Here is a 25095-nt window from a genome sequence, read left to right as displayed (position 1 = left end):
TAACAGTAAATAGCATCAGCTTTTCAATGTTTCACTTTATTCCAATCCAGGTATGAAAAATCTAGAGATCATTATTTTTTCTTATGTTTAGAAGTTTTACAATGGACTACTTTTTGTGGTGGACAAAATCTGTGCGGGGTCCTTATGTGGACAGAGCTTCTGAAGTTATATCCGGCTACAGCACTGACTATAAAATAGGCTGCATAAATGCCAGGAACGCTGTACAAAGCTACAGAGAATTCTGGCAACACTGTACCGCACCGCCAATAATGTGCAGGAACGCATGCATAAACGAGTCTGGCCGCGGTGTACACATCCCGCGTAGACCATCTCTCGTCTAGCAAACTGAAGCTCCTCCGTCGATATATTTGAGGAACATTCGCAATTTTTAATCGGACCGGCAGTTTTAAGAAATTGAATGTGACGCCGATAGACAATGGTCAATATGTTTTACATATTTATTTTTTTAAACAAAGATAACCAGCTGCTATGAAGTAGTTATCGCAATGGCAAGAATCGCATCTATCAGCGCCTGTTTCGAGCACTGTTAAAACGTTCGCTAAGTGCGAACAAAAGAAAGACCACGAAGAAAGCTTCGAGGGTTACTGCGCAGCAGAGCATCTAACGGGCAGGACTAAGCTTTAACATCTCTGCCTTAAGCACGGACTGACTGGATGCCAGAAAATCAGAGGTGTTGGTTGTTTGGGTTTTTTTTTTGGGGGGGGGGGGGGGGAGGAAATGGCGCAGTATCTGTCTCGTATACCGTTGGACACTTGACCCGCGTCGTAATGGAAGGGATAAAGGAGGGAGTGAAAGAAGAAAGTGCTGCCGTAGTGGAGGGCTCCGAAATAATTTCGACCACCTGGGGATCTTTAACGTGCACTGACATCGCCTAGCACACGGGCGCCTTAGCGTTTTTCCTCCATAAAACCGCATCCACCGCGGTCGGGTTCGAACCCGGGAACTCCGGATGAGTAGTCGAGCGCCCTAACCACTGAGCCACCGTGGCGGGTGAAAATCAGAAGCATTAAGTTTAAATTAAACACATTCACACATAGTCATCAAAAGTCCTTTGATTTTTGGCCCATTGTGATTATGACAGCACTTTTTTTTGAACATATGGTCCTCCTGAGCCATTCCATGAAAGGGAAGAGGTCTCCTCTCTCCCGCGGCTTAACCGTTTTGCGTATGCTGCTCGTATCATTCGATGCCGAACGAGCAGTCCCGGTACGAATCTCAGAGGAGGGGCGGGGGGGGGGGGGGGAGGGGATGGACGCTCGTATTCTTGATCCCTAAGCAAAGGAGGGGTCAGGGTGCCTCCCGGTCCCCACCCCCCTCCGCGATTTACGCCTCTGGCGGAAGACTAGGATACTAAGCATTAGGCATGATGAAACAATGACAGAAAAATAAAGTGCTTTAAAATACAGGTAACAACACAAGGTAAGAAGTGGATTAGTTCAATGGGAAAGAAGTAGACTGTAGAACAATACAGAAATGGGAAGAGGCTAATCAGGAAGATCGTTCTATGTTAACTCAAGATGCGGCGCCCTATTCTCTGAAGCTAGATCAGGGTGCCTTGGAACGCGAAGCTCGAGAAGGAAATTTAACCAAGAAGATGACACATGCGCAGTGCGTGGTAAATCTGTAGAAATAGTTGAACACCCAATTCTAAAATGCGGCAATATTCACTGGGATGTCGATGCAGACTCACCCATTCTCCTTGAGGCCTTGGGATTCAGCGATAACAGAGGTAAAGTGAATGAATCAGCTGCAGAAAAAGCGATTGGAAGATTGGCGGCTCAAAAGCAGAATGCTAGCATAAGCTTAGAAGCGAACGATTCGAAATCGTACTTAAAGATAACGGAGAATTCATAGTCTGATTTATTGTGCATAGCACTGACACCGTTAAAGACATATATATAAAAAACCAAGCATGATGGCAATTTCTACCACACCCATTTAGGAAATGTTCCGTCCGTCCGGCCATCCGTCCATTTTCCATCCGTCAGTTCAGGATCTGCCCACTGGAGACAAATGCAGGGTTATTTTATTTGACGCATTAAGATGAAGGCGACTCCATCTGCTGCCACAGCGAATTCCGCGCAAAAACATCGAATTGCGAGACCACGAGAGCATCGAGTTCATATTTCGGGGGTCGAGAACAACGCACCACTAAAAAAATCAAAGATCGTCCAAAATGAGCGAATAAAAAAACAAAGCGCCCAACGTGGGGCTCGAACCCACGACCCTGAGATTAAGAGTCTCATGCTCTACCGACTGAGCTAGCCGGGCGACACGTACAAGTCTCCCAAAATAAGTAGGCAACGAATGAGAACAATAAGTGAACGTTGCGAGAGTGGGTTGACAGAGTGATAGCAGTTGGTTTGGAGGAGGAGTAGGAGGAGGAGGAGCAGGAGGAGGAACAGTAGAAGGTAGGCAGCGCTTTGGAATCTGGCCTGGCATTTCCGCCATCCTTAGAAGGTGCTAAGCGGAGTGAAGCGTTGGTTTTCACCACCTTTTTTTCTGATCTCTCACGCTCTCTTACCATATAATTCTATGAGCCGAATGCTGCGCTCGATATCTCGCTGCAAACATGGCGATCAAATGCTGCAGAAGACGAAAAAATAACTGGGGGACAATTAAGCTCCTCCTTTAAGGGTGTGATGTGAGAGGGGTTCCTACCACGCATACACCGACAATGTTTCCTCTTTCACAATCCCAGTGATTACATGAAACAACACACTGTATAAATTCAATGCCCCGCTTTAACCAAGCCGTACGAGCATGCCGGCGTGGTGTAGCGGTAGTGTGACTCGCAACGCGAGGGCCCGATGGTCAGGGGCAGAGGTGGGCAAATGCCCTCTTTTTTAATTTTCCTCCCTCACCCTCACTTTTGCATCCATGGCCCTCCCTCCCCCTCGCCCTCATTCTGAAAAGTTTTGCGGCCCTGTCTCGCCCTCACCCTCACTTCGAAAAATTTGCTGGCCCTCCCTCGCCCTCATCCTCACATCGTCAGCCCTCCCTCACCCTCACTAAAAGACACTTTAAAATTCTAGTTATATTTTCTAGTCCGCTACTTCTGGCGATATCATTGAGTAATAAACATGCAAGACAAGCCCTCAAGGCTCTCTTGAACGAGAGGCTAGATGCTTATTCTGTTGTGTGTGTGCGGGTGTCTGTGTGTGAGCTGTTTCAGCTAATACGCGAGACAAAACCGATCCAGTTACGAGTTGGGCCCTAAAATATCACTCTGGCTTTAATACTGGCACGCACTGCATGCATACATATGCCCTGCACTTGTAACATTTCATTGTTATCTTTATTTATTTAGCTTATACTGCAATCCCCACTGAGGATTTTAGCAGGGTGGGATAGACAAGTAAACACAACGTAACAACACAGGCAATGAACACAAAAACAAAGTAGAATAAGGTAGTTTGAAAATTTTGGTAAATAAGCATACATAAAAGATTTTTAAACAATACTGGAAAGAAATGTCGACATAGACAATTTCAAAACGTGGCAATTGGTTAAGAGATTCCCTTAAATTACTGTTCGTGGAAAGAAAGGATACTTAAAACGATTATTGCGCTTGGCAAATGGCGTTACTGTGCGGCTATGTCTTTGCCCAGTGGCGTAACCAGATGAAAAAGAAATTATTCTCGTGAAATCTGTCTTATACCGGCAGTTAATAAATTGAAAGACAAATTTTAGTCGTGACGCATGGTTTATTTGCGTTAATGGCGGCAAGCCCGCTTTGGTTAACAGTTCTGTCAAAAGAAAAATTCACAGCGCTGAGGACGGGACAAATGAGAAAAAGACACACGCCAGCGCTTTTTCTTGTCATGCACCAACTGGCCCGGCTGATCCCCTCTTGGATCTGGCACTTATATACGTCCAAATCTGTGTGAAGTGAAGCGAGCAGCTATTATCGGGACCATTTCTACCTTAATTAGTGTAAGTTTTAGTAAAAGTGTCCCAAATAACGCAGGCATAGTCCAGTATCGGCAGAATGTTTTTGTATGCGAGCAGTCGGACAAAAGGAGAAGGAAGTCGCTAAGCTATCCTCAGAAAGGAAAACTTGCGCTTTACATTAACCAATATGTAGTTAATGTGCTTAGTATAAGTGAAGTCATTCGCGGTCAAAAGTCCGAGATACTTATAATGTATCTCGAGAAAAGTTTCGATAGGATGAAGGTTTAGATTTCTTATCTAAAGCGGCGTCTTCAGTAGTGAACTGCACAGCTTTGTGGTCCGATATTCTGTCTACTCTCTGGCTATTTGTTTTGGCAGTAATTGATCCGCTAACAAAAAAGAGGTCGAGCATTGATTGAGAATTGCCCTGAAATATGGTATTTTCTTCTACATTCTGCAATAAGTCGAAGCCAAAAGCAATGCCCACATAGCTTCACCTGGGGGTCATGCTTTTTAACTGAATACCTTGACCAGTATACTTCAGGCAAATTAAAATATCCTGATAGTAAAATATCATGATATTTTAATTTGCCTGAAGTAGACTGATAGTAAAAATGGGATCCGCCATGGTGGCTCAGTGGTTAGGGCGCTCGGCTACTGATCCGGAGTTCCCGGGTTCGAACCCGACCGCGGCGGCTGCGTTTTTATGGAGGAAAAACGCTAAGGCGCCCGTGTGCTGTGCGATGTCAGTGCACGTTAAAGATCCCCAGGTAGTCGAAATTATTCCGGAGCCCTCCACTACGGCGCTTCTCTCTCTCTTCCTTTCTTCTTTCACTCCCTCCCTTATCCCTTCCCTTACGGCGCGGTTCAGGTGTCCAACGATATATGAGACAGATACCGCGCCATTTCCTTTCCCCAAAAACCAATTATTATTACTGATAGTAAAATACGATTGTCAGGTTTCACATGCGTGCACAAATATCGTTTAAGCTCCTATAATACGACAACGGTAGAGTTGGTGGGCCAGTACATTGCTCCAATAATATATCTAACGTTTCCATAGTACGTTGTGCAAAAAATGCACTCTACATTGGGTACATCCGGCATTGGCGAAATTCACAGGGATGATTTAAACCGAATGCTGGCATCTTCACTTCTACCATCACGATTCTTTCGGTACGAACTGTAGCCAGTGTTAATGAGCTCACTGTCAAACAATGTATTGTTAAGCCAAGTTTCTGTCAAAACCGCTATTTCAGGGTCGTGCAAAAGCAGAAGGGCCTCCAACTCATTTGTCTTGTTTATGGCACTTTTGCAATTAACATTTATATTTTAGGGGTCTGAAGTCTCTTAGTCCAGAGCCAGTTTGATTTCTTTCTAAGCATAAAGCGAGGAACTCTTGTTTCATCCGAACCATACAGTACGCTATTAACGTTTAGCTTATCATTGATTAGCTTTAAAGCTTGGCGCCCTCTTTCCCCTCTTCTTCCCAGCACTTCCACTGCTGTTTCTATATTTCCTTAATTCGTTTAGAAAAGTCCTCAGCTAATAATTTTGAGCTATTTTGTTTCGATTTTGAGCAGATATTGGTCTTTTTGCGTTAATAGCATGATCTCAATAGGGAATTTTTTTCAAAAAGTCGAGGAGTTTCAAAACGACTGGTCGCGCCTTATTATTTTTTTACCCACCCTGTGGCATCTTTCGATGATACTCAGTGTTAAACCTTGTTCCGGAAAAAAACACCATCAAATACTTCCTTTCCCAGTTCCTCGCGCCGCTGGTGTAGCTGGCGCTATCTATAGGAGCCCCACGTAACTTTTCCGTCACGCCAATGGCAACGACGATGGCACCGGCCTTTCTGAGTAACGGGGCCTTCACGCTTGCACGTAAAAAAGGAGGGCCCGCGGAGAGAGTAGGCAGAATGTGGCAAAAGCAAACGAAGCTTCGAGGCGACGCAACTTTCGGTTCGAACAACAATACATAATGTGTAGAACAAGCGAACAGAAGTGGTTGAAAGAAAGAGGAAGACAAAGACGTTGTTCGATCGACTGTCGACTCAGCTCTGTTTATTTACCTCATTTTCCATAATTTATCTACTTTTATTTGAATATTCGAGGACGGCAGCATCTTCAAAGTCGGTATTGTCCCTATGGGAAGAGTACGGCTGCTCCGGCGCCGGGACCACGCCATTCAAAGGAGTCTGGCTCGGAAGAGGTGGCCATGGCTTCCCAGGCTGTGGAGTGACCAGAACATGGAAACGACCACCCGTCCAGCGAGACCTCATTGTTCAGTGGGGATGAGTCAAGGATTGTGGACAGTGACGAGTAAGTGGCCGATATGGCTGACGTGGACAACGAGGGCTTCAAGTTGGTGAGTCATCGCAAGCAACGAACGGTAGGGATCCCGAAAGTGATTGAGCCCACAGAAAAGGGGGTTGATATAAGAGAGAAGAATCCCATCTTATTTTTCGCGGCCATTCAATCACTGCTGGTATCAGCTCCGATTCGAAGTCGGTTCACCATGCACGATGCTCTTCAGCTGGATGTCTCGACGGAAGAGCAGGTTGACAAGGTCCTGCAGAGCTCTCAGATTTTTGGCATCAAAGTTAACGTGCGGTTGCCCCATTCCTTCATGAAGAACACCTGTGTTATTAAGGGTGTACCAAAGTGGTATTCAGAACGCGACCTACTTGATTATCTGAAACCACAAGGTGTACTGCACGTGAAACGACTTGTGCGTCGTGTAGAGTCTCCAGGAAAAGAATAGGCTGCGAAATCTCCCAACTCTATCATGTTGACATTCGCTCCCAACTCAGAGCGCCCCGAAAAAATTGATCTGGGATTCACAAAACACGCAGTTGCAGATTTCACTGAAGCTCCTCCACGGTGTTTTAGATGTCAACGCTTTGGGCACGTGGCCAAAGTTTGCACAAAGGATCGACGCTGTAAGCTGTGCGGAGGCGACCACGACTTTAAAACCTGCAAGGCAGATTTGGCTTGCGCCAATTGCGGTAGTGATCATCCAGCGAGTTTCGGAGGCTGCCCCTTCCTTCGTGTGAGCGCTCTGCACTGTCGGATATCCTTTATTGCTGGTCCAAAAACCCCACCGACTGAGACGCCTGTCCCATGATTAGACGAGTTCCCAGTGTTGGAGTCTGATGTTGTTGCGTTGCCCAAGAATGTCCCTAAGAGACCTGAGTCCAGCAAGACGCCAAGGCCCAGTGCGCGCGAGTCGGCTGTTCCACCTCCAGCAAAGAGTGTCCATGTTCCTGAGCGCCCGGATCACAGCCAGACTCCACGGCAAGGAGGAGCCTCATATGGACAAGTGACAAAAACCAGCTACTGCGGCCTAGAGTGTGTCCCCGTCGGCATCATTTGTCGATGTAAGTTAGTGCGTTGCGCAAAATAAGGAGCTCGAAAATCAACGTATGTCTGACCTTCTTCATGTTTTGTTCGGGTCCCTGCGTTCACATGTTCTAGCGATGGCGCCTGGCAACCTGAAGAACTTCCCTACAGCTGGTGCTTTCTTGTGAGTCCCTAATTACCACCTTCACAGCAAACTTCCTTGCGAACTAAAATGGATGGGGTTAAACCTCGTGGATCTCATATGCACCGAAAAGTGCCGTTTATATTGCAGTGGAATTGCGCTAAGATTTTAAGTCGGTTAGCTGAACTAAAACTATTCTTGATAGAGAGTTGTGTTCCAGTATTGGCCCTGGCAGAAGCGTGCCTGAAAAGCGGGAGATGTTTGACTGGATATGTCGCCCATAAAAACTGCAGCATAAAGTCATTTCCTGCCGGAAGTGCTGCGCTTTACATAAGAAGGGAAATACCACATGTTTCTCTAAGCGTTGCCGATCTTTGCACGGATGACATTGAGGTAGCGGCTGTGGGAATACAGCTCGGCTCTCGAACCCTTTCTATTGCATCCGTGTACGTGTCTCCGCGGAAGAAGGTAGCATTGGATTTGTTTCTACAGCAGCTCTGCGACCGTTGGCCAGCTCCTAGAATCATCTGCGGTGATTTCAACGCCCATCATGCCGTTTGGGGTGACAGGAACACGGATTCCCGTGGACGCAGATTGGACCTGTGTGTTGCCAATGACGGACGCCCCACTTTCTTCCGGCCTCCAGCCTCAGCGACAGCTATAGACCTGACGCTGCAATCACCTGACGTCCGCGTGACGCGTTGGTCAACAGCGCCTGACCGCATGGGAAGTGATCACTATACGATATTTGAGTTTGCTGCCGACTTTCGTATGCATGGTCCTAAAATTAGCAATGTGGTCAACTGGGACAAGTACAGAGAGCACCTAGAACGTGTTTCTGGTGATGATGTTGACAACATATCTAGTAAGCTAGCAGCAACTACGGCAGTCAAGTTACGTGATCATTTTCCGGCCCCGGATTTAAAACTCAGGAACCTTTCCGCAGCGAGAAGGGCGGAGCGCGCTCGTGCGGAAGTAGGACGACAGGCAACAGAAAACGACCTTCAATAGGCTGAATTCTGCCATTAGACGGCACACGAACAAACTGTAAAGGTCGCAATGGGCCTCATTCTGTGCTAGTTGGACTGCGTTCTTACCGATGACGAGAATATGGCAAGTTATTGGCAGCCTTGTTGAAGAATCTCGCCCTTCGAAGCCTGGAAAAACCTATTGCGTGCTTGGCAGAGGAATTTGCAGACGCGCTCGTACGCGCTAATTCTGGAGTAGATATATATACACCACCTGTTTCTTCCAGGTCAATCATGGACGTCCCGTTCACGCTTCGTGAGCTTCAGACTGCGCTCAGTTGCCTGCGGCGCCGGTGCGCACCAGGTCCCGACGGCATCACCAATAAAATGCTGAATATTCTGCCCTTGTAACTCAGAAAGGAGCTCCTCAACTTCATCAATCGAGTTTGGGAGACTGGCGATGTTCCTCCGTCATGGAAGGTGGCACATGTAGTTCCAGTACTGATGCCTGGCAAAGACATGACAGACCTTGCCTCGTATCGCCCTGTGTCATTGACCTCCTTTGTAGATAAGTTGATGAAGAAGCTGGTATATGAATGCTTATCGTGGTGGCTTGATGACAGCAAGGCACTGCCAACACGTATGACTGGATTCCGCCGAGGTCTTAGTGCCCAAGATAGTGTCTTAGATTTGGTCAGTCACATTGAACACCAGAGAGCTTTCGGCCTTTCCACCTTAGCCATTTTTCTTGACGTTGCGAAAGCTTACGACAGCGTGCTTCAGAGCTCAGTCCTAAACAGTTTGAAAGGCATAGGCATACAGGGCCATACGTTAAGATTCATTTACAAGTTCGTAAGTGATCGCGCGGTTCGTGTACGGTTAGGGAGCACCTTAAGCACCCAAAGGGTTCTTTCACGAGGTGTGCCCCACGATCCTTAACGTCGTAATGGCTGGCCTTCAAGATTCGTTGAAAAAAAGTTGCAGGCAAGTGCGTATGTCACTTTATGCTGACGACATCTGTATTTGGATTACTGGCTACCAACACAAGCCATTAGCCTTGATAACTCGACAGGCTCCACTTTCGGCACAAGCTTACCTTTAAGGTGTGGCGTTGTCTCTGTCAGTGGAAAAATCCGGCTTTGTTCTGTTTCCAGGTGTAAGAAGACGTAAAGCACGGTTGAAGATAGACCTCGGTCTCTCTTGCATCCGTCAATTCAACCACACGCGTTTCCTGGGCGTCATTATTGACTCTCGTCTACAGTGGCGAAAAGCTGTAGACGCGATTGTTTCATCTCTATCTTCTCGTCTCAATGTGATCCGTAGAATTGCACCTACCTTCCTTCTTCAATGGTCAGACTTCATGAAGCGCTGGTGGTCAGTCGCATAGTGTATCAATTACCTTTAAATTCCCCCTCGGCATCACAACTTGAACGTCTCGAAGTTGTCCACAGAAAGGGCCTAAGAAGAGCCATTGGAATTCCCCAGGCGGCTGCGAATAAGGCAGTACTTCATGAGTCCCCATCGAAACCTATTAGCCTTATCGCTTCTCAGGGACTACTAATGCATCTTGGGCGCCTAGGAGAGACGGTAGCTGGGCGATCCCTTCTCCAGCGGCTCTGCAAGAGATATGAGTCGAAGGCTTACTTGGCACTCAGTACTCTTATTCCTTTAGGCATTAATATTCGAAAGCAAAGGAATCCATTGAAACCCCCCTGGTCTTTTCCGACCCTCAACTGTAAGGTCACAATTCCCCACGTGAGCGCAAAGCGCAGCTCTCCTTTGGCAGAAATGCGTTCGCTTGTACTTGAACACTTGGAAACAGAGTATGCCTGCCATCTTCAAATTTTCACGGTGGTGGTGGTGGAAACTTTATTACATACAAGGGAGTTTAGGACGCGCAGGTGCTTGGGCCCCCGCACGGCACCACAGCACTCAGACGTTCATGTCCCGGAGGCTCATAACTCTGGCAGCCCGGCCTGTGGCGAGGGCTTGCTTGGTCGGGTCCTCGGAGCGCAGTATTGTCTCCCAAGCCTCCCAAGTGGTAAGGTGCTCCAGGCCCCGCGGGGGAGGATCCTCCGGGCAGAGGAAAAGGATATGATCGAGAGGGGCTTTGGTGTGATGGCAGAGGGTACAGGAGGGGTTTGTGTGGACTTGATGATAGCGCGAGCGTATATAAGGGGAGGGTAAGGTGCGTGTTTGGAGCCGCCTCCAAAGTGTCTGATGGTAATTGTCGAAGGAGGGATGGGGGGGGGGGCGGTACAGCCGACGCTCGGCTTTGCAGGCCTGCGTCAGTTCACTGAAGGAATGCATGCGCTCCCGTGAGAATCCCAGATCGGAGGCCGCCGGTGCCTGGTTGAGAGAACCTCGGGCTAAAGCGTTGGCAGCCTCGTTTCCGGGATTCTCGGAGTGTGCAGACTCCCACATGAGCTCCATGTGGCGGGGCGGGTGCGCGGCGAGGGAGTACTGCTGTCGTATTCTCTAAAGCGGCTGAAAGTGTTGCTATTGAGGCGGCTTTACGGAAGTTAGGGTCTTGTCCGGCTCAACCTGTTGTCATCCTAACCGATTCAAAATCTACCCTTCAGAGGTTAGAGCACGGATTCCCTACTGACGCCTTGTCTATAAGCTCTCTGCGCTTGGTGCAGAATCTGCACAGCAGAGGCTTTACTATACATTTCCAATGGGTGCCCTCTCACATAGGAGTCAACGGTAATGAGGTGGCAGACAATCTCGCCCATAAAGCTCTATCAAGGATTCCATCAAAAAAGTACCTCAAGATGGGAAAAGTCTCTGCAGGAAAACTGTGCTCGATCACTTCAGTACCCTGTGGAGTGCGTCCCACAAGCCATGTGTGACCAAGGGACTGAGAAGATCTCAGGCGACCCTTCTATATCGAATTCGCACGGCCTCTGCTCGCACTCCTGCATGAATGCATGACTGGTATAGCATCGTCTCCGCTCTGCTCTTTATGTGGTGTGTGCGCGGATATCGAACATTTTATTATGTACTGCCCAGACTACAAGAAGGGAGGCTGCACGCCTTCTTTTAACATTTCTGCAGGACACGGATCTTGTCTCTAAATGGTGACAGCAGGAACGGACTATGGCCTACTGTGATTGAATGTGTGCGTAGATGGTGTCTTCCGGAGTGGACTATACGTTATGCTGTGAGTGAATGTGTGTTTGGATTGTGGCACTATATTGACCTGTGTTGTACTGTGACTGAATATGTACATAGATGTTGACTTCTGGAGTGGACTGTGGTGTGTACTGTGTGGATTGATTGTGTGCTTTGATGGTGACTGCGGGAGAGAATATGTGCTATTATAAGAGGCTGTGCGCATAGCGGGGTAGATGCGACAAGCTTTAGGACATTGTTAATATTGAAGGGACGCTGCGGTGGAGCAATTGCCGGCAGATAAAGCAAGGCTAACCCCATCTGTAGCATTCAGCACCTCAACTCAACTCAATAGAAGCAGTTGGTCTGGTTGGCGAATTCACTATGTGTGATAATCCAAATGTTGGTCCCGTGTGAACAAAATGGGTTTCGATGATTTGCTTTGACGATTTAGAAGTAATGTCAGACCACGTGATGGACGGAAAATTGAAGTCGCCAAACATAAGGATGAGGGTGTTTGGATCTTGGGTTAAGTTACAGCTTGCAGGGCTTCATGAAACTCAGTAACAAAGGTATTGTTAGCGTGTGGGGGCCGGTAACGAACTCCGAGGATTAAATGTGGGTGAGCGGCATTACTTCCGACCAATATGATTTATAGAGGGAATTCATTGGGACGTGAGTGCAGGGCAAAGAAGTATGAGAACCTAAGAAAACGCCGCCTCCTCGCCTGGTGAAGCGATCGCGCCTGAATATGTCGAAATGAGGTAAGTAAGATTGAACTTAACGGTAAGTACTATAAGCTACGCGTCGGATGTGTTGATAAGGCCTCTTAATGCGCCGCCCTTTGGCAGATGGCTTCTAATGTTGGTAGAGAGAATGATATTTGACTGCAGTTTTGAGGACGAGCTGAAGTGAGGTGCTATGGCTCAAGTTGTATCAACCTCTCGGCTTCGTAATCAAAGTTATCAATTTTCTCCCCAACTTTTAGAGTATCATGCCAGAGTTTATAATTGATAATCTTGGATTTGGCAAACTGTAGCATGTGTTTTCGGGCAGAACGTGTTCGAGTGGGGAAATCCTCGGCGATGCTAACACGCTAGATGCCTTGCAATCGCCATTGTAAAAACAATGTGGAGCAAAAGCAAAACATGCGTCGGCCGGGAATCGAACCCGGGCCACCCGCGTGGCAGGCGAGTATTCTACCACTGAACCACCGACGCCGACGTTCAGTTGGCGTGCTGCCCGTCTATTCATAGCGTAGATCGTTGCGTAAGTTTCCCTTTATGTAGGTCATTGGACCGGCTGGCGTCTCCTCTGCTGGGGAGTAAATGTCGTCACAAAGCGCGTGGCGAGCGAACCGTGCCAATAGTACAGGCCACTATGCGATAGATCAGTCACTGAACTTCTGTGGGATGTATTAATAATAAAAATTACCGGCGGCACTAAAGCAACTTAGGTGCGACAAATGGCAAGACATTAAAATTCGATTTATAATCAGTCAAATTCCACTCTAATTCCATTCCAATTCTACGCTAACTTTATTCTATTCCTCTGCAGGTGGCGCAGCGGCAGATACTATAGTAGGACACAAATGAGAAAGAACAGCTGTTGGTATTGATTGGGAGGATAATTAGCGCGAGGAAAAGGACGTGAGAGGGACACAGAGAAGGAGCGCTGACTTGCAACAAATAGAAGTGCAATCAAATGTACATGCTCGAGGAGTCAGCCGCGCATGCCCAGTTATATCCACTGATTTGATGATGCGGCTAAATATCAAGGTAATCTGATCTAAGATGATTCAGGGGCTCATAAAGGATCAAAGGAGCATGGAAAGCAAATAAACAGGACGCTCCTCCCTCACCTTCGAACATCAACAACGAACAGGTTATTCAGCTTATAGCAACAGGTTCTCTCCGTTGCAAAACAACCGACGTCTCAGTGACGCACTCATCGCTTCCCAACTTACGAATGAACGAACCCTAAAGAAGCTCCCCTGCTAGCTGCCCTTTAGAGCGGCCAACAACTTCCGTTTTTCCGAAAAGTTGATGACAATGGCAGTCTAGCCAATGCTTAGGCATGCAGGTTCTTAGCTGTGGCAGCTACAAGTTGGGGGCGGGGAGGGAGGGGGCGCTCTAGTGAAACTTTGCTCCCCCTAATGGAGGACCCACATACCTATGGCTCAGCCACTCTGGCCCGCGGTCTGCGACATCCTGTGTTACGGCGCTAGGCAATCATAACAGTAAATAGCATCAGCTTTTCATTGTTTCACTTTATTCCAATCCAGGTATGAAAAATCTAGAGATCATTATTTTTTCTTATGTTTAGAAGTTTTACAATGGACTACTTTTTGTGGTGGACAAAATCTGTGCGGGGTCCTTATGTGGACAGAGCTTCTGAAGTTATATCCGGCTACAGCACTGACTATAAAATAGGCTGCATAAATGCCAGGAACGCTGTACAAAGCTACAGAAAATTCTGGCAACACTGTACCGCACCGCCAATAATGTGCAGGAACGCATGCATAAACGAGTCTGGCCGCGGTGTACACATCCCGCGTAGACCATCTCTCGTCTAGCAAACTGAAGCTCCTCCGTCGATATATTTGAGGAACATTCGCAATTTTTAATCGGACCGGCAGTTTTAAGAAATTGAATGTGACGCCGATAGACAATGGTCAATATGTTTTACATATTTATTTTTTTAAACAAAGATAACCAGCTGCTATGAAGTAGTTATCGCAATGGCGAGAATCGCATCTATCAGCGCCTGTTTCGAGCACTGTTAAAACGTTCGCTAAGTGCGAACAAAAGAAAGACCACGAAGAAAGCTTCGAGGGTTACTGCGCAGCAGAGCATCTAACGGGCAGGACTAAGCTTTAACATCTCTGCCTTAAGCACGGACTGACTGGATGCCAGAAAATCAGAGGTGTTGGTTGTTTGGGTTTTTTTTTTGGGGGGGGGGGAGGAAATGGCGCAGTATCTGTCTCGTATACCGTTGGACACTTGACCCGCGTCGTAATGGAAGGGATAAAGGAGGGAGTGAAAGAAGAAAGTGCTGCCGTAGTGGAGGGCTCCGAAATAATTTCGACCACCTGGGGATCTTTAACGTGCACTGACATCGCCTAGCACACGGGCGCCTTAGCGTTTTTCCTCCATAAAACCGCATCCGCCGCGGTCGGGTTCGAACCCGGGAACTCCGGATGAGTAGTCGAGCGCCCTAACCACTGAGCCACCGTGGCGGGTGAAAATCAGAAGCATTAATTTTAAATTAAACACATTCACACAGTCATCAAAATTCCTTTGATTTTTGGCCCATTGTGATTATGACAGCACTTTTTTTTTGAACGTCTGGTCCTCCTGAGCCATTCCGTGAAAGGGAAGAGGTCTCCTCTCTCCCGCGGCTTAACCGTTTTGCGTATGCTGCTCGTATCATTCGATGCCGAACGAGCAGTCCCGGTACGAATCTCAGAGGAGGGGCGGGGGGGGGGGGGGGGGGGGATGGACGCCCGTATTCTTGATCCCTAAGCAAAGGAGGGGTCAGGGTGCCTCCCGGTCCCCACCCCCCTCCGCGATTTACGCCTCTGGCGGAAGACTAGGATACTAAGCATTAGGCATGATGAAACAATGACAGAAAAATAAAGTGCTTTAAAATACAGGTAACAACACAAGGTAAGAAGTGGATTAGTTCAATGGGAAAGAAGTAGACTGTAGAACAATACAGAAATGGGAAGAGGCTAATCAGGAAGATCCTTCTATGTTAACTCAAGATGCGGCGCCCTATTCTCTGAAGCTAGATCAGGGTGCCTTGGAACGCGAAGCTCGAGAAGGAAATTTAACCAAGAAGATGACACATGCGCAGTGCGTGGTAAATCTGTAGAAATAGTTGAACACCCAATTCTAGAATGCGGCAATATTCACTGGGATGTCGATGCAGACTCACCCATTCTCCTTGAGGCCTTGGGATTCAGCGATAACAGAGGTAAAGTGAATGAATCAGCTGCAGAAAAAGCGATTGGAATATTGGCGGCTCAAAAGCAGAATGCTAGCATAAGCTTAGAAGCGAACGATTCGAAATCGTACTTAAAGATAATGGAGAATTCATAGTCTGATTTATTGTGCATAGCACTGACACCGTTAAAGACATATATATAAAAAAAACAAGCATGATGGCAATTTCTACCACACCCATTTAGGAAATGTTCCGTCCGTCCGGCCATCCGTCCATTTTCCATCCGTCAGTTCAGGATCTGCCCACTGGAGACAAATGCAGGGTTATTTTATTTGACGCATTAAGATGAAGGCGACTCCATCTGCTGCCACAGCGAATTCCGCGCAAAAACATCGAATTGCGAGACCACGAGAGCATCGAGTTCATATTTCGGGGGTCGAGAACAACGCACCACTAAAAAAATCAAAGATCGTCCAAAATGTGCGAATAAAAAAAAGCGCCCAACGTGGGGCTCGAACCCACGACCCTGAGATTAAGAGTCTTATGCTCTACCGACTGAGCTAGCCGGGCGACACGTTCAAGTCTCCCAAAATAAGTAGGCAACCAATGAGAACAATAAGTGAACGTTGCGAGAGTGGGTTGACAGAGTGATAGCAGTTGGTTTGGAGGTGGAGTAGGAGGAGGAGGAGCAGGAGGAGGAACAGTAGAAGGTAGGCAGCGCTTTGGAATCTGGCCTGGCATTTCCGCCATCCTTAGAAGGTGCTAAGCGGAGTGAAGCGTTGGTTTTCACCACCTTTTTTTCTGATCTCTCACGCTCTCTCACCATATAATTCTATGAGCCGAATGCTGCGCTCGATATCTCGCTGCAAACATGGCGATCAAATGCTGCAGAAGACGAAAAAATAACTGGGGGACAATTAAGCTCCTCCTTTAAGGGTGTGATGTGAGAGGGGCTCCTACCACGCATACACCGACACTCTTTCCTCTTTCACAATCCCAGTGATTACATGAAAGAACACACGGTATAAATTCAATGCCCCGCTTTAACCAAGCCGTACGAGCATGCCGGCGTGGTGTAGCGGTAGTGTGACTCGCAACGCGAGGGCCCGATGGTCAGGGGCAGAGGTGGGCAAATGCCCTCTTTTTTAATTTTCCTCCCTCACCCTCACTTTTGCATCCATGGCCCTCCCTCCCCCTCACCCTCATTCTGAAAAGTTTTGCGGCCCTGTCTCGCCCTCACCCTCACTTCAAAAATTTTGCTGGCCCTCCCTCGCCCTCATCCTCACATCGTCAGCCCTCCCTCACTCTCACTAAAAGACACTTTAAAATTCTAGTTATATTTTCTAGTCCGCTACTTCTGGCGATATCATTGAGTAATAAACATGCAAGACAAGCCCTCAAGGCTCTCTTGAACGAGAGGCTAGATGCTTATTCTGTTGTGTGTGTGCGGGTGTCTGTGTGTGAGCTGTTTCAGCTAATACGCGAGACAAAACCGATCCAGTTACGAGTTGGGCCCTAAAATATCACTCTGGCTTTAATACTGGCACGCACTGCATGCATACATATGCCCTGCAGTTGTAACATTTCATTGTTATCTATATTTATTTAGCTTATACTGCAATCCCCACTGAGGATTTTAGCAGGGTGGGATAGACAAGTAAACACAACGTAACAACACAGGCAATGAACACAAAAACAAAGTAGAATAAGGTAGTTTGAAAATTTTGGTAAATAAGCATACATAAAAGATTTTTAAACAATACTGGAAAGAAATGTCGACATAGACAATTTCAAAACGTGGCAGTTGGTTAAGAGATTCCCTTAAATTACTGTTCGTGGAAAGAAAGGATTCTTAAAACGATTATTGCGCTTGGCAAATGGCGTTACTGTGCGGCTATGTCTTTGCCCAGTGGCGTAACCAGATGAAAAAGAAATTATTCTCGTGAAATCTGTCTTATACCGGCCGTTAATAAATTGAAAGACAAATTTTAGTCGTGACGCATGGTTTATTTGCGTTAATGGCGGCAAGCCCGCTTTGGTTAACAGTTCTGTCAAAAGAAAAATTCACAGCGCTGAGGACGGGACAAATGAGAAGGAGACACACGCCAGCGCTTTTTCTTGTCATGCACCAACTGGCCCGGCTGATCCCCTCTTGGATCTGGCACTTATGTACGTCCAAATCTGTGTTAAGTGAAGCGAGCTGCTATTTTTGGGACCATTTCTACCTTGATTAGTGTAAGTTTTAGTAAAAGTGTCCCAAATAACGCAGGCATAGTCCAGTATCGGCAGAATGTTTTTGTATGCGAGCAGTCGGACAAAAGGAGTAGGAAGTCGCTAAGCTATCCTCAGAAAGGAAAACTTGCGCTTAACTTTAACCAATATGTAGTTAATGTGCTTAGTATAAGTGAAGTCATTCGCGGTCAAAAGTCCGAGATACTTATAATGTATCTCGAGAAAAGTTTCGATAGGATGAAGGTTTAGATTTCTTATCTAAAGCGGCGTCTTCAGTAGTGAACTGCACAGCTTTGTGGTCCGATATTCTGTCTACTCTCTGGCTATTTGTTTTGGCAGTAATTGATCCGCTAACAAAAAAGAGGTCGAGCATTGATTGAGAATTGCCCTGAAATATGGTATTTTCTTCTACATTCTGCAATAAGTCGAAGCCAAAAGCAATGCCCACATAGCTTCACCTGGGGGTCACGCTTTTTAACTGAATACCTTGACCAGTATACTTCACGCAAATTAAAATATCCTGATAGTAAAATATCATGATATTTTAATTTGCCTGAAGTAGACTGATAGTAAAAATGGGATCCGCCATGGTGGCTCAGTGGTTAGGGCGCTCGGCTACTGATCCGGAGTTCCCGGGTTCGAACCCGACCGCGGCGGCTGCGTTTTTATGGAGGAAAAACGCTAAGGCGCCCGTGTGCTGTGCGATGTCAGTGCACGTTAAAGATCCCCAGGTAGTCGAAATTATTCCGGAGCCCTCCACTATGGCGCTTCTCTCTCTCTTCCTTTCTTCTTTCACTCCCTCCCTTATCCCTTCCTTTACGGCGCGGTTCAGGTGTCCAACGATATATGAGACAGATACCGCGCCATTTCCTTTCCCCAAACACCAATTATTATTACTGATAGTAAAATACGATTATCAGGTTTCACATGCGTGCACAAATATCGTTTAAGCTCCTATAATACAACGGTAGAGTTGGTGGGCCTGTACATTGCTCCAATAATATATCTAACGTTTCCATAGTACGTTGTGCAAAAAATGCACTCTACATTGGGTACATCCGGCATTGGCGAAATTCACAGGGATGATTTAAACCGAATGCTGGCATCTTCACCTCTACCATCACGATTCTTTCGGTACGAACTGTAGCCAGTGTTAATGAGCTCACTGTCAAACAATGTATTGTTAAGCCAAGTTTCTGTCAAAACCGCTATTTCAGGGTCGTGCGAAAGCAGAAGGGCCTCCAACTCATTTGTCTTGTTTATGGCACTTTTGCAATTAACATTTAGTATTTTAGGGGTCTGAAGTCTCTTAGTCCAGAGCCAGTTTGATTTCTTTCTAAGCTTAAAGCGAGGAACTCTTGTTTCATCCGAACCATACAGTACGCTATTAACGCTTAGCTTATCATTGATTAGCTTTAAAGCTTGGCGCCCTCTTTCCCCTCTTCTTCACAGCACTTCCACTGCTGTTTCTATATTTCCTTAATTCGTTCAGAAACGTCCTCAGCTAATAATTTTGAGCTATTTTGTTTCGATTTTGAGCTGATATTGGTCTTTTTGCGTTAATAGCATGATCTCAATAGGGAATTTTTTTCAAAAAGTCGAGGAGTTTCAAAACGACTGGTCGCGCCTTATTATTTTTTTACCCACCCTGTGGCATCTTTCGATGATACTCAGTGTTAAACCTTGTTCCGGAAAAAAACACCATCAAATACTTCCTTTCCCAGTTCCTCGCGCCGCTGACGCGCCGCTGGTGTAGCTGGCGCTATCTATGGGAGCCCCACGTAACTTTTCCGTCACGCCAATGGCAACGACGATGGCACCGGCCTTTCTGAGTAACGGGGCCTTCACGCTTGCACGTAAAAAAGGAGGGCCCGCGGAGATTGTAGGGAGAATGCGGGAAGAGCCAACGAAGCTTCGAGGCGACGCAACTAACTGTCTTTCGGTGCGCTCAACAGTACATAACATGTAAAACAAGCGAATAGAAAGGATTCGCCAGCGGAAAAATGGGAGAGAATTTGATCTGAGGAAAGGAAAGAGCGCAGTAACTGTCGATGGACCATTGGTGACCATTGATCAGCGATCACCATTGAAGCGCTGGTAGCCGTTACGAGTTTGTGGCCTGTGGCCATCGTAGAAACAGCTTTTATGTCAATTTAACTTTCTTTACTGAAATCTCCATCTAACAATCTACTCCGCGATGCATAACTAGAGTATTTATGTTGTTGGTTTAGTTTCAATGCGATCGCGTTTATGTGGTCGTTTTACGAAAAACGCAAGGTTTCTCGGTTTGTTTGGTCTAGGGGCTCGAGACGTCATCAGCCCCCAAATATGAAAATCTGTGGACTAGAATGTTCGAGTAGGTTCCATAGGATTATCATACGGAATTATACTAACCTGATGTAATAATGCATCTTAATTCGCCCATTAACCAACTTTATTCTACCCATTACTTTTCCTGAACCAGCTTAACCCACCCATTCATTCCCACTAATCCACCTGCTAATGCCAAATAATCGACTTTAATCCATTTACTGGGGTGGGCCTGCTTCTAAAATTATGGGGGTCCTTTGCCATTATCGTGGGTGGGCCCCCTTGCGAATCACATTTTCTTTAAGGGCTGGTTCGCATGCAAGCGACTGAGCGAATTGAGCGATTGGGCAGCGCGTCGCAGCGAAAATTTACAACTTGTCGGAACCTCGTCGCTCTAACCTCTCGAGCCACCGCGAAGGCGGGAAACAAGTTTTTCGCCGCGGTGGGAGGAATCGCGAGCGTTATCGCTTGCATGTGAAACAGGCTTGAGAATCTGGTTAAAAGGGCATCTTAAGTTTTTGTTCTTCTTGTTCTGCAGAGTAAAACCAATCCTATGAATGTTCAGGTGTTTATTTGCGGATCGTATGCGTTCCGCATTAGCGACGAAATTTTATGGCGCCGAAAAAGTTGGTTTTAGCAAGGTTATTTAAGAACCGTTTTGCGCCCAGTTCCACTCATCCGGCGAGCAAAAGCACTACCTGGCATGCGAAATGCAAGGAGCGGCACAACATTGCACTGCAATAACCAGAGCTCCTTCATCTTAACAGTCGCGAGACTTTCCATAGGGTCCATGTATTAAAAAGAAAACCGGCAGTCTGAGTGGGCCAAAATGAAGCAGTTTACAGTTTGCAGCGACTACCGTATCATTAGCGTAAACTGTCTCCAAATTACTAACTTCGAAATTATTGATAAACCCTTCTTTGCTATTCAAGAAAATCTGTGAAACAGATGCAGTAACGAAACTTCACGGGCATAACAGTTCAAAAGATGAGCTCAGACGTAAAAAAAAAAGCTGAAAATAAGACGTTTCTGAGCAAATAAGAATATTGACAGCTTTTGCTGGTCGCTTTCAGACGGAGCCGCCATCCACAAGCCTCTGCAAGTCTGCAGTGACGCTCCACTAAAGCCTTCTAGAACACTGCAGCTCCACCCTTATTCAGGACCGCCGCCCTGAATCCCCCCTCGACAAGAAGTAGTCCGTAGCCAAAATTTTCCTGATACTTAAATAAGAAGCTAATCACAAGAAAAAATTATTAGGTAAAAAATTTTGACCCCTCTGGCTTGTTCGATATAGTCAAACAATAAGAAAAGTTGATTTCGTTCACTGTTCTGATTTGGAGAGCGAGGTAATACAGGGCGACGCGGACATCGTTCGTTGTTACCCGAATGTTGTTGTTTTTGAAGCCGAAGATTCACTACGCCAGGTTTTCAAGACGGTATTGTAGTTCCATTTATCACCTTGAAAAGCTTTAGAGGCCAAACCGTGGAGCATAGTCACGTAGGCCACGGTGGCGCGTATATGCCAAACCAAGATGGTGGACCCCCCCTCCCCCAAATCTCTCGAAAGTCAAAGTCAAAGTCAAAGGTTGAAGAGCAAGACATCTGCGAATGCTTGGCTGAAAAGTGATTTTAGCGTCATGGTCTTCCCCTGGCAACTCCACATGCCGTCTGCACCGCCTAGACCCCTTACTTCAACTCGCTCCTCCGTCCGGCCTCCCCTGCTGCGATGCTACGCTGTTGCGTCGCTTGTGGCTGGGAGTGGCGTTCACAAATGCTTACTCCCACTTAATCGCAATGGCAGACTCTCCTGCGTGTGATACATGTGGGTGCGACGAAACTATAGAACACCTTCTTTTTAACTGCCCTGGGTTTCAGCGTGCGCGTGCACTCCTGGCTGCAACACTCCGCCGTTTAGATCCTCGGCCTCTTACTGAAGCCAAGATTCTTGGTCCTTGGAGTAAGCCTTCATCGTAGAGGACAGCTTTGAAGACACTTTTCAAGTTCTTGAAGGACTCAGGACTGAGTGCAAGGTTGGGAACTATCAGTGTGCGGCCTGTGTACGCTGCAAGTTATGGCCAACGGACATGTGGAAAAGTGATCATCTCCCTTTGTTCTCTCCCCATTCCATCTCTCCCTCCGTGCAGGGTAGCATACCGGGCGCTGCCTAGTTAACCTCCCCGCCTTTCCGTTTGTCTTTCTCTCTCTCTGAAGAGCTGGGACAACTTGCGATGCTGTATGACGGTGTCGGCATGCAGAAGGAATTTCAGTAAACAAGCCCATTAATCATGGAGATAGATATTAGGCTTGACAACGTCAGTAGAGAGCTGTGTACCAACGGCGAGCCTGTGGGAGTAGAAACCGGTTTTGCGATGGAGGAGGAAGAACATCCTGCCGTGGTAGCGCGCCGCAACGCGAAGCTTCAACGTTTCAATGAGAATAGGAACAAACGCCGTGCCGAAGAGACAGAAGAAGAACGTGCGGCACGCGCCGAGAAAGGACGGAAGAGTTCTACTGCGAAGAAACAGCAGAAAGTTCTTCAGGCGGTACCTAACGCGACGCAAAATCGGAGTTTCTTTCGCTTAATTCTCACCAGGTTTAACCAAACCTAAACCACAGCAATTTTTTTAAAAATTGTATCCTACTATAGCCGCTTTTTAAAGCGGATTTCCCCAACTGGTATGATCTAAGAGCCTGATGCCAGGAAGCGCCCGCGATTGCGTGTCGCAGGAAAAAGTTCTCGTCTCTCGGCGCAAACCTGGCCACCGCGACAATGACAAACCAGTGCAACATGACAGCCCCCTGTCCGACCATAGACTAAATAGAGTTTCTCAATTTACCTAGAGGGAAAGCTGGCCCACCGTCTATCCGAGCACTTCATCCAACGCGGACGGGAAGACGAGGTTTCTTACTTGGCTTGGCTAGCGTTGGGCCTAAAACGTGTATTCTGCCTCCGAATCGAGAGCAGCGTTGCTGTGCTCCGCGATGCTGTCCTCTGCACGCAGATGAAATTACTTCACCAGTGCGCTTTTCACTTCAATAAAATTCACGCATATATTAATCTGGTATGAAAACTTTCACAGCGTTTCATCGAGATTTGCCCCCCTCGCGTCGGGTTATTGTTCTGCGCATGCGCAGTGGAGCCCCGCAATTCCCCCATGCCCTTAATCGATATGGTCCCCGTATTGTAAAACTCGCTGCGATGTCGCTACTGCAGCGAAGGAGCCAATTCACCCTTTAAGGAGCCGGACTGTGCCATCGGCTGTAAGCCTCGGGAGAACCGTTCGGTGCCAGCGGGTTTGAAGACGTTTTTCTTCAGGTTGCACACTGGTACGTTGCAGGTGAAAACATGGATGGAGGAGAAGGGATTGTCTTTAAGATTGGGTGCTGACTGCTTGCTACGTCGCAAATTAGATTCAATAGAACACGTCTTTATTGATCGCTGGGTTGCGCCGCTCTTTTGGGACGTGCTCCAGCGTACTATAAAGATTTACTCGTGACGCCGTATGGGATACGATTGCTGGACGTTCAGCCGGATCTTTACAAATACGATGTGATTTTCCTTCTTGGCCTGCACAGCATTTGGCGAAGCACGATGGCTGTACGACACTGCGATGAAGATGTGCGGTCTGTCCGAGATTACTTCAAAGAAAACATATTTAAGCTGCGTGAAGCCTACAAGGAGCTATGTTTTGGAGATGAAGTTATCGAGTTGATGGGAGAGTTTTTTCTTTGAAACAGTTTTAATTTTCTCCCCTGAGTGAATCGCGTGTCCACTCTTGGTGTTTGAGAATGTAGCGCAGAACATGTTTGTGATCTGTTGTAAACTGTCGAAACAGGCAATAAAAAAAAGGGGGGTGTATAGCTCAGATGGTAGACCGCTCGCTTAGCATGGGAGAGGTACGGAGATCAATACCCCGCACCTAGAGCACATCTTTTTATTTTTTTCGCGTGTAATCAAACACGGTGCTAACCGAAGGTGCTTGTCGCGACCTCTTTTTTTTTTACTCAGCGCATCACTTCGTCGTCGTTTCGCGTACTTCTTGTGCATTGTCAGCACATACGAAGATATACACGCCCGTAAAGTCAACTCAAAACAAGTGGCGGCCGCTAGACTATGCCTGGCTAAGCCTGACCTTGCCCTCGTGAAGCCAGGTAGTCGATCACGTAGTCAGGTCGGCCCGAGAAAAGAGGCAGGAGCGAGGGGAAACGAGAAATGACAACGCGACACAGTCGTTCCAGGAACAGTGTGAAGAGCGGGCGCGACGTCGGAAAACCTTGAATCACTCTTTCGGACACCGAAATAAGGCGAAAAAGAGTTAGTTGACGGCAGATGCCGCAGCATTTATTGCAAATATAAGCATGTGCATTTTCAAAGCATTTCTATGCAGTGTGATATCCAGTGACTCAACAGTGAGATGGTGCTCAAAGCCTCCTAACGGCAGCCGTTGGCACGATAGGCGGGCCGCTGGCTGCAGTTTCACGCTGCCAGTGCAAACCCGGCTGAGGTCTGTGCGCGTGATTTTCCGCTAGTGTGCGTCGTATGACCAAGTATGAGCAAAGGAATCACACTCCTTTAGAGTGGGCATTTACGCGACGTTGCAGCTCGCAGGGACGCTATATCATGTCCACACGGGCTAAGTGGTTGCAGCAGAAGAGCGTCGTCCAGGCTAAGTCGAGGAACTGATTTTGTATCCCGCCACCGCAATAGCATATGTAGTATGCATCTTGTGTGCGCGAATAAAAGTCACATACTACTATAGCTACTACAATATGTGTGTGTGTGTGTGTGTGTGTGTGTGTGTGTGTGTGTGTGTGTGTGTGTGTGTGTGTGTGTGTGTGTGTGTGTGTGTGTGTGTGTGTGTGTGTGTGTGTGTGTGTGTGTGTGTGTGTGTGTGTGTGTGTGTGTGTGTGTGTGTGTGTGTGTGTGTGTGTGTGTGTGTGTGTGTGTGTGTGTGTGTGTGTGTGTGTGTGTGTGTGTGTGTGTGTGTGTGTGTGTGTGTGTGTGTGTGTGTGTGTGTGTGTGTGTGTGTGTGTGTGTGTGTGTGTGTGTGTGTGTGTGTGTGTGTGTGTGTGTGTGTGTGTGTGTGTGTGTGTGTGTGTGTGTGTGTGTGTGTGTGTGTGT

The 25095-nt window shown here is 47.2% G+C and overlaps 3 non-coding genes across 3 annotated transcripts; all 3 read right to left on the bottom strand.

The window, feature by feature from the left end:
- Positions 1-2219: 2219 nt before the first annotated feature.
- Positions 2220-2292, bottom strand: TRNAK-CUU (transfer RNA lysine (anticodon CUU)). The gene has a single exon. It is a non-coding gene; the product is annotated as a tRNA-Lys (tRNA).
- A 10340-nt stretch (positions 2293-12632) lies between these two features.
- On the bottom strand, positions 12633-12703 carry TRNAG-GCC (transfer RNA glycine (anticodon GCC)). The gene has a single exon. It is a non-coding gene; the product is annotated as a tRNA-Gly (tRNA).
- Positions 12704-15928: 3225 nt separating this feature from the next.
- Positions 15929-16001, bottom strand: TRNAK-CUU (transfer RNA lysine (anticodon CUU)). The gene has a single exon. It is a non-coding gene; the product is annotated as a tRNA-Lys (tRNA).
- Between the last annotated feature and the right edge of the window lie 9094 nt (positions 16002-25095).

This window comes from Amblyomma americanum, chromosome 4 (assembly GCF_052857255.1).
Source record: "Amblyomma americanum isolate KBUSLIRL-KWMA chromosome 4, ASM5285725v1, whole genome shotgun sequence".
Taxonomy (NCBI): Eukaryota; Metazoa; Arthropoda; class Arachnida; order Ixodida; family Ixodidae; genus Amblyomma; species Amblyomma americanum.
Note: the sequence above shows the minus strand (reverse complement) of the source record. Positions and strands in the feature narration are given on the sequence as shown.